We start from the raw sequence: 8,909 nt of genomic DNA on the forward strand, positions 1-8,909 counted from the left end.
CACTTATGCCCGCACATAGTGCTGGCTGTGGGAACCAGCACAGATGGTGCAAAGAAGCTCTGTCAGTGCTCTGTAACTGCGAGTGTTTGTTATGGATTGAATTGTGCCCTGACTCCCAAATTCGTATGGTGAAGCCCTAATCCTCGATGTGACTGTGTTTGGAGATAGGGCCTTTTAGGGAGGTAATTAAGGTTAAATGAGGTCACAAGGGTGGGGCCCTAATCCCACAGGACGTGTGCCTTATATGAAAAGGAAGAGAAGCCAGAGTGCTCTCTCTGGCTCTCTCTCTTTGTCTCTCTCTCTGACTCTCTCTCTTTCTGTCTCTCTCTCTTTCTCTTCATGCACACAGAGGAAAAGCCAGGTGAGGACATTATAAGAAGGGCAGCTATCTACTAGCCAGAAAGACAGGCATCACTAGAAACCAGTCCTGATGGCAGCTTGATCTTGAACTTGTAGCCTTCAGAATTGTGAGAAAATAAATTTCTGTTGTTTAAGCTACCCAGTCTGTGGTATTTTATTATGGCAACCCAAGCTGACTAATACAGTGTTGTCATTAAATTTGAGCTTACTGCCTGTCTTCCCCTAAGCTCCGGTGTGATTTCTCTGAAATTAGTAAAAGGCTTTCATGAAGGCCTTTTAGAGAAAAAAAAAAAAAACATAGGAGATGATCTTCTCGATCTAGAGCTAGGCAGTCTTAGACTTGATACCAAAAGCATGAGCTGCAAAAGGAAAAATTGATAAACTGCACCTCACTGAAATTAAAAAATCTTTTGTTCTGTGAAAGCCCGAGTAAAGAGAATAAAAAGACAAGTTACAGTCTGGGAGAAAATATTTGCGAACCACATATTTGACAAAGGACTACCATCTAGAACATCTTTTTTAATAACTCTCAAACCCAACGGTAAGAGAACAAACAAGTCAACTGGAAAATAGGCAAAAGACATGAAGAGACACTTCACTGAAGAGGATATACAGATGGCAAATAGGCACATAAAAAGACGTTGAACATGATTAGCCATTAGAGAAATAAAATTAACACACAATGAGATATCACTACGCATATATTTGACTGGATACAAATTTAAAAGACTGACAACACCAAATGCTGGGGAGGATGCGGAGAAACTGGATCACTCATAGATTACTGGTGGGAATACAAAAATGATACAGCCACTTTGGAAAACAGTTTGTCAGTTTCTTTAAACACTAAATATACAACTGCCATACAACCCAGTAATTGCACTCCTGAACACTTATCCCAAAGAAATGAAGACTCATGTCCAAACAAAACTGTCACAAATGTTCTTAGAAGCATTATCTGTAACAGCCTAAAACTAGAATCAGCCCAGCTGTTCTTCAACAGATGGTTAAACGAACAATGCCGCAGTATGGAATTCTATGCTGTATAGTATTTTAACTACTTAACAATAAAAAGGACCAAACTATCGATACTCACAACAACCTGGATTAATCTCCAGAGAATTATGCAGAATGAAAAGAAGCCAAACCCAAAAGGTTTGTGTGATCCCATTTATGTAACATTTTTTGAAATGACAACATTTTGAAAATATAGGACTGATTAGTGGTTGCAGGTGGTTGGCGAATGGGGGTGAGAGGGAGGTGGGTATAATTATAAAAGGGCAAGAGAAGGGATCATTGTAGTGATGGAAATGGTCTGTATCTTGACTGTGATGGATGATGATGTGGATACATGAGCCTACACAGGTGACAAAATTGTTTAGGGCCAGGCACAGTGGCTCATGCCTGTAATCCCAGCACTTTGGGAGGCCAAGGCAGGTGGATCACCTGAGGTCAGGAGTTTGAGACCAGTCTGACCAACATGGTAAAACCCTGTCTCTACTAAAAATACAATATTAGCTGGGTGTGGTGGCGCATGCCTGCAATCCCAGCTACTTGGGAGGCTGAGGAAGGAGAATCATTTGAATTCAGGAGGCAGAGATTTCAGTGGGCTGAGATCGCGCCATTGCACTCCAACATGGGCAACAAGAGCGAAACTCCGTCTCAAAATAAATAAATAAATAAGTAAAATAAAAATAAATAGTTTAGAACTTACACACACAACACACAAACATACATACACACACATACACATACATGAGTACAAGTGAAACTAGAGAAATCTGAAAAGGCTCAGTGTATTGTATCAATATGAATATCCTAATTGTTGTACCAGGTGCAGTGGCTCATGCCTGTAATCCCAGCACTTTGGGCTGAGGCAGGAGGATTGCTTGAGGCCAGGAGTTTGAGACTAGCCTGGGAAATATAGTGAGACCTCATCTCTAAAAAAAAAAAAATTGTTTTTAAACTTAGCTGGGTATGTTGGTGCACACCTGTAGTCTCAGCTACTTGGGATGCTTGAGGCCAGGAGTTGGAGACTGCAGTGAGCTATGATTGTACCACTGCACTCCAACCTGGATAAGAGAGCAAGGCCCTAACTCTTGGAAAAAGAAAATCCTAGTTGTGATATGACAATATAGTTTGCCAAAATGTTAACATTGGAGGGAAACTGAACAAAGTGTACAAGGATCGCTCTATATTATTTCTTACAACTGTTACTGGCAGCAAATCCATATGGGTCTGCAGCAACCTCAATTCTTGCCTCCTCAGAAGAAAGAATTTAAGGGGCATAGGCAAAAGGAGAGACCAAGGCAAGTTTTAGAGCAGGAATGAAAGTTTATTAAAAAGCTTTAGAGTAGGAACAAAAGGAAGGAAAGTACACTTGAAAGAGGACCAAGCGGATGACTTGAAAGACAAGTGTGTGCTTTGACCTTTTGACTTGGCGCTTTATATGCTGGCCTACTTCCGGGGTCTTGCATCCCTTCTCCCCTGATTCTTCCCTTGAAGTTGGCTGTCCGCATGCGCAGTGGCCTGCCAGCACTTGGGAGAGGAGCATGCACGGTGTGTTTGCTGGAGTTGTATGCATGCTCACTTGAGGCATTATTCCCTTACCAGCCAAATGTCCCTAGGAAGTCATATATACCAGTTAAACTCTGCCATTTTGCCATTTTGTGTGCATGCTTGAGCCCATTCGCCCAGCTCCTGAGATCTTATTGGGACGCTACTGATCACCAGTTTCAGGTGTTTCCTCTCTGTAGGGAGACTGCCTTTCCCTGGCACCGGCTGCAATGAATTAGTATTTTAGCAAGACAGTTAACAACCGCCTGACCCTCACCTGATGGTCGCCTGACATTCCTGGTTAGGAAGGCCCTCTCCTGCCTTGTTTATGTCTGACTAGCTACCTACATAACACAACTACATGTGAATCCACAATTATCTCAATAAAAACATCAATTAAGAATGTGGATTACTTACTGTGGGATAAGGCAAAGGATTTGAAAGCTATTACAGTGCTGTGTAAGGAACTTTAAAGTCTCATTCCCCAAACAAAATTGTACTGTTTCTTCCTCCGTACTTCCACTATAGTGTTTATCACATTGTTTGCTTTCTTTTTTTTTTTTCCCCTGAGGTGGAGTATTGCTCTGTTGCCCAGGCTGGAGTGCAGTGGTACAATCTCTCTCGGCTCACTGCAACCTCTGCCTCCCAGGGGTTCAAGCGATTCTCCTGCCTCAGCCTCCCAAGTAGCTGGGATTACAAGCACCCACCACCATGCCCAGCTAATTTTGTATTTTAGTAGAGATGGGGTTTTGCCATGTTGGCCAGGCTGGTCTTGAACTCCTGACCTCAGGTGATCCGCCTGCCTCGGCCTCCCAAAGTGCTGGGAATACAGGCTTGAGCCACCACGCCCAGCCTATCACACTGTTTTCTAATTATAGACTGTCTGACTACACTGAACTAATTAAGGTAGGGGCCATGATTTATTCTTTATAGCCTTAGTGCCAGCTCCATGTGAGCCTCAGTATGCTTTGACCAAATTAAATCATTCTGCTCCATGTACAGTTTGGCATATCATAAATCTTCAATAAATTTTGTTGGCTTGAACTAGGTTGTAGTACAGTGTTGTCAGTGGCATGTGAACCAGAGCAACCCCATCTTAAATAGGGGCTGGGTAAAACGAGGCTGAGACCTACTGGGCCACATTCCCAGATGGTTAAGGCATTCTAAGTCTCAGGATGAGATAGGAGGTCAGCAAAAGATACATGTCATCAAGACCTTGCTGATAAAACAAGTTGGAGTAAAGAAGCTGGCTAAAATCCACCAAAACCAAGATGGCAATGAGAGTGACCTCTGGTCCTCCTCACTGCTACACTCCCACCAGCACCATGACACTTTACAAATGCCATGGCAACATCAGAAAGTTACCCCATATTGTCTAAAAAGGGGAGGCATGAATAATCCACCCCTTGTTTAGCATATATCAAGAAATAACCATAAAAAAAGGGCAACCAGCAGCCCTTGTGGCTCTATGGAGTAGCCATTCTTTTATTCCTCTACTTTCTTAATAAACTCTCTTTCACTTTACTGTATGGACTCACTCTGAATTCTTTCTTGCATGAGATTCAAGAACCCTCTCTTGGGGTCTGGATGGGGACCTCTTTCCTGTAACAATTCGATTTCAGAAATGTTAAAAATTTGAGGTCATTGTGCCCCTTTGACCCAAGGAATGACAGTAATGAAAGAAAGTGACAATGGAGTCTGAAAACTGCCTTTTGTCCTGGGAGATGCTGACTAGTTTCCTGAATTGGCTATTGTATTGCAAAAAAAAAATTTCCTCAAGTATAGGGGGCAACTCCTGGAGAAAGGGGCAGGTCTGAAGTGAGCGAGTTACACTCACTTCAGAGAACAAGAAAAGTCTGCAGTATTTTCTTAGTTAACATTACCCACTAAAACCAAAGGGTGGGAGGATTATGCGTTCCTGCTGGCTGATGCTGCTGACAGCACGCTGTTTGGACAGAATCCCAGGCACTGCTGGCAGAAGCAGAATTTCTCTCACACAAAAACATGGGGGGAAGGGGCAGAGATTCAACCAGAGCATTTAGCTATGGAAAATGGAAAACGAAAAATGTCTCTTTAAATGCTAGTGCCATCACTCCCATTGCCTTTCCAAATTCAGGCCTCCTTAGGGACTTCGCTCAAGTCTTCAAGATAGTTCTTGTCACTAGTTATGACCAAAATAAAATCACCTCCTTCTATGGGATGATTTGGTAGTTGCTCCCTGAAACAGCCTCTGGCCCCTTCAAAAAAATTCACCTCACTGGCCAGCAACAGATGCTTGAAATTCCTCTTTGGCAAAAGGAATTCCCCTTTCAGACTTCACTTTTTTAAATGCAAATAATGTCAGAGTGGGGTGCCACTTACTGTAATGTAAATCAGTTTGTCAGAGATTATCAATGGATTCTCACAGGAACAAATATAATACAAAATGGAAATCGTTTGAATAAAGGACTGCATTAAGGACTGTGACCTCTATAGCCTGTTGATAGAGAATAATTTCATTTGCACACGTACTTTCTGGCATTTGTGGAGCAACGCTGATGAAGTGCAACAATGTTAAGGTAAAGTACAATCTGGCATCTACCATGTTTCAGGCACTGAATGAGGTACTGGAGATAGAAAGAAATGGTTTCTCACAATAAAGGGCAAGGGACAAAACACGTGAAGGACAATTACAACATGAATGCTAAGTGCTATGATAAAACTATGTATAAGGTGGGACATCTAATGGGGGCTGGGATAGACAGTCAGGGAAGGCTTCTTGAAAGACTGATGGGTAAGTCAGTCCTGAAAGATAAGTATGCATGTCCTGGGAGGTCAGGCATCTCAAATAGCAGAAACTGTGTTAGCAAAGACAAGGAAGTGGGAAAAATCACACTAGGCAGCCACGCAGGTGAACATGCTTTTAAGATCTCCTTCCAGAAAACCTGCTATAGCAAGTGTAGTTGGTCAACAGCTTCCAGATACCTCACTTTCAGGATCTGCCATTGCATTCATGCTGAGGCCAAATTTTCTCTGCTTTACTCCCAGCCAATGACCTAGTATGGCAGGAGTGTCACTGGAAAAGGGGTCTTGCCCCAGACCCCAAGAGGTCTTGGATCTCACACAGGAAAGAATTCAGGGTGAGTAGCAGAGTATAGTGAAGTTAAGATAGTTTATTAGAGATTACGCTGTTACAGAGTAGGGCATCCTCAGAAAGCAAGAGGAGAAACTCCCCGATCTTAAGCATAGTGCTTGCTTATATAGGCTGTTAAGAATAGTGTACAAAAAAGCTTGTGATCACAAAAGCTTGTGATCAGTTTGTGTTAGGCTATCAGTATTGTTATTTTCCTATGTTACTATTGATTTCAACAAGAATTTACAAGTGTACTATTATCTTCAAAACAAAACCTATTCTTAAACTAAGAATGCTTTTTGTTCTTTTTTTTTTGAGATGGAGTCTCACTCTGTTGCCCAGGCTGGAGTGCAGTGGCTGGATCACAGCTCACTGCAACCTCTGCCTCCCGGGTTCAAGCGATCCTCCTGCCTCAGCCTCCCAAGTAGCTGGGATTACAGGTTCCTGCCACCACACCCAGCTAATTTTTGTATTTTTAGTAGAGACAGGGTTTCACCATGTTGGCCTGGATGGTCTCAAACTCCTGACCTCAGGTGATCCACCCAGTCGGCTCCCCAGAGTGCTGGGATTACAGGCATGAGCCACCGCGCCTGCCAGGCTGCTTTTTGTTCTTAATATATTTGGACATTTGCATAAGTTCTGGTTCTTTACTTAGTCAGCATCACTGACCATAAACATCTTGTGACCAAGAGGGTCCAGTTCCCTGGGAATGTAACCCAGCAGGTTTGACTTTATCCCACTTGTTTTCAAGATGCAGTCACTCTGGTTAGGATGCCTCTGACAGGAGTTCTAGAATTGAGCCATTTCTTGCAGATGAGGGATTCCCTAGTGGTCAATGTTTACCCTGGGGCTCTCAACCTGCCTGACCAAGACTTTCTCAGAGAGCTGCACTGCAACCTAAGCTCCTTCTGTCCAGTTCTTCCTTCTATCCTTTTCTTCTTTCATAGGTGTTAGAACTCTATCACAGTTTGAAGGCTCTGTCTGTCTATTCCCACTCCCTCTGCCCTTTATCCTTCTGAGGTGTTTCCCTGAATAAACCTCATGTGCATCTACATCTGTCATTGCCTCTGCTTTTCAGAGCCCTTGAATTGACACAGTGTTTAAGGAACTACCAGGAGTTCAGTGTTGTTGGAGGGTAAAGGGAAGAAGGGTGGGGCAGGAAGAGATGTCCATATCTAGTTTGGGACCCTAAAGGAACGACCCCATAAACTAAGCTAAAGAGAATGGACTTTATCATAGGCAGTGAGAAGCCACTGTAAGGTTTATGTGTAACCACCAACAGGTTAATCTTGCCCACTGCCCAGATAGAGCCAATTTATCAAGACAGGGGACCTGCAATAGAGAAAGAGTTTCATACATGTAGAGTTGGCTAAACAGAAGACCAGGTTTTGTGTGTGTGTGGTTTTTTATTTTTTATTTTTTTTGAGACAGAGTCTCATTTTGTTGCCCAGGCTGGAGTACAGTGGCGCAATCTTGGTTCACTGCAACCTCCACCTCGACTGGGGTTTTATTATTACTTAAATCAGCCTCTCTGAACATTCAGAGGCTAGGGTTTTTTAAAGATAGTTTGGCAGGCAGGGGATTAGGGAATGATACTGCTGATTGGTTAGAGGTGCAATCATAGAGGTATGGAAAATGGTCCTTGTGCACTGAGTCTGCTTCTGGGTGGGGGCCACAGGACCAGTTGAGTCTTGAGTCTTGGGTCTGAGTGGAGTCATCTGTTTGTCAGAAATGCAAAGGTAGGAAAGGATGTCTCAAAAGGCCAATCTTAGCTTCTATAATAGTGATGTTATTTATAGGAGTAATTGGGGGAGATACAAATCTTGTGAGCTCCAGAAAAATGGCTGGTAATAGTTTAACTATACCTACATCTTAGCAGAATTCAGGCCCCTTTCATAATCCTAAACTTGTGGCCTTTAAGCTTTATAAAGGCAGTTTAGTTTTGGGAGGTCTATTATAATTTAAACTATAAATTTCTCCCAAAGTTAGCTTGGCCCATGCCCAGGAGTGACCAAGGGCAGTTTGGAGGTTAAAGGCAAGATAGAGTTGGTTAGGTCAGATGTCTTTCACTGACATAATTTTCTCATTGTTAAAATTTTTGCAAAGGCAGTTTCATAAGCTGAAGAACAATAGGGTCATATCTGTATTTTACAAATATTCTGAGTATTGTGTGGCAGATGGTACAGAGGGACACAATGTTAGAAAAATGAAGCTTTTATTAAAACTCTGAGGCCAGGTGCAGTGGTTCACACCTGTAATCCCAGCACTTTGGGAGGCTGAAGTGGATGGATCACGAGATCAGGAGTTCAAGATCAGCTTGGCCAACATGGTGAAACCCCATCTCCACTATAAAGACAAAAATTAGCTGGATGTGGTGGTGGGCGCCTGTAATCCCAGCTACTTGGGAGGCTGAGGCAGGATAATTGCTTGAACTCAGGAGGCAGAGGTTGCAGTGAGCCAAGATTGCACCACTGCACTCCAGACTGGGTAACAGAGCAAGACTCTGTCTCGGAAAATGAAGAAAGAAAACTCTGAAGCACTCCACACTACAAACTGCAGATTGCCTCAACTAAAGAAGTAGCAATGGTATTGGAGAGAAGAAATTGATGGTGGAGATATGTAGGCAATAATATGGCAAAAATTGGTGAAGAAATGGTTGTAAAAACATGTCTTTTTTGTTTGTTTGTTTGTTTGTGTTTGAGACTGAGTCTCACCCTATCACCCAGGCTGGAGTGCAGTGGTGCAATCTCAGCGCACCAAACCTCCACCTCCCAGGTTCAAGTAATTCTCCTGCCTCAGCCTCCCGAGTAGCTGGGACTACAGGCACGCACCACCATACCTTCATAATTTTTGTTTTTTTTGTTTTTTTTTTTTTTTTTTT

The sequence above is a fragment of the Rhinopithecus bieti genome, unplaced genomic scaffold (assembly GCF_001698545.2).
Source record: "Rhinopithecus bieti isolate Rb0 unplaced genomic scaffold, ASM169854v2 scaffold_63346, whole genome shotgun sequence".
NCBI lineage: Eukaryota > Metazoa > Chordata > Mammalia > Primates > Cercopithecidae > Rhinopithecus > Rhinopithecus bieti.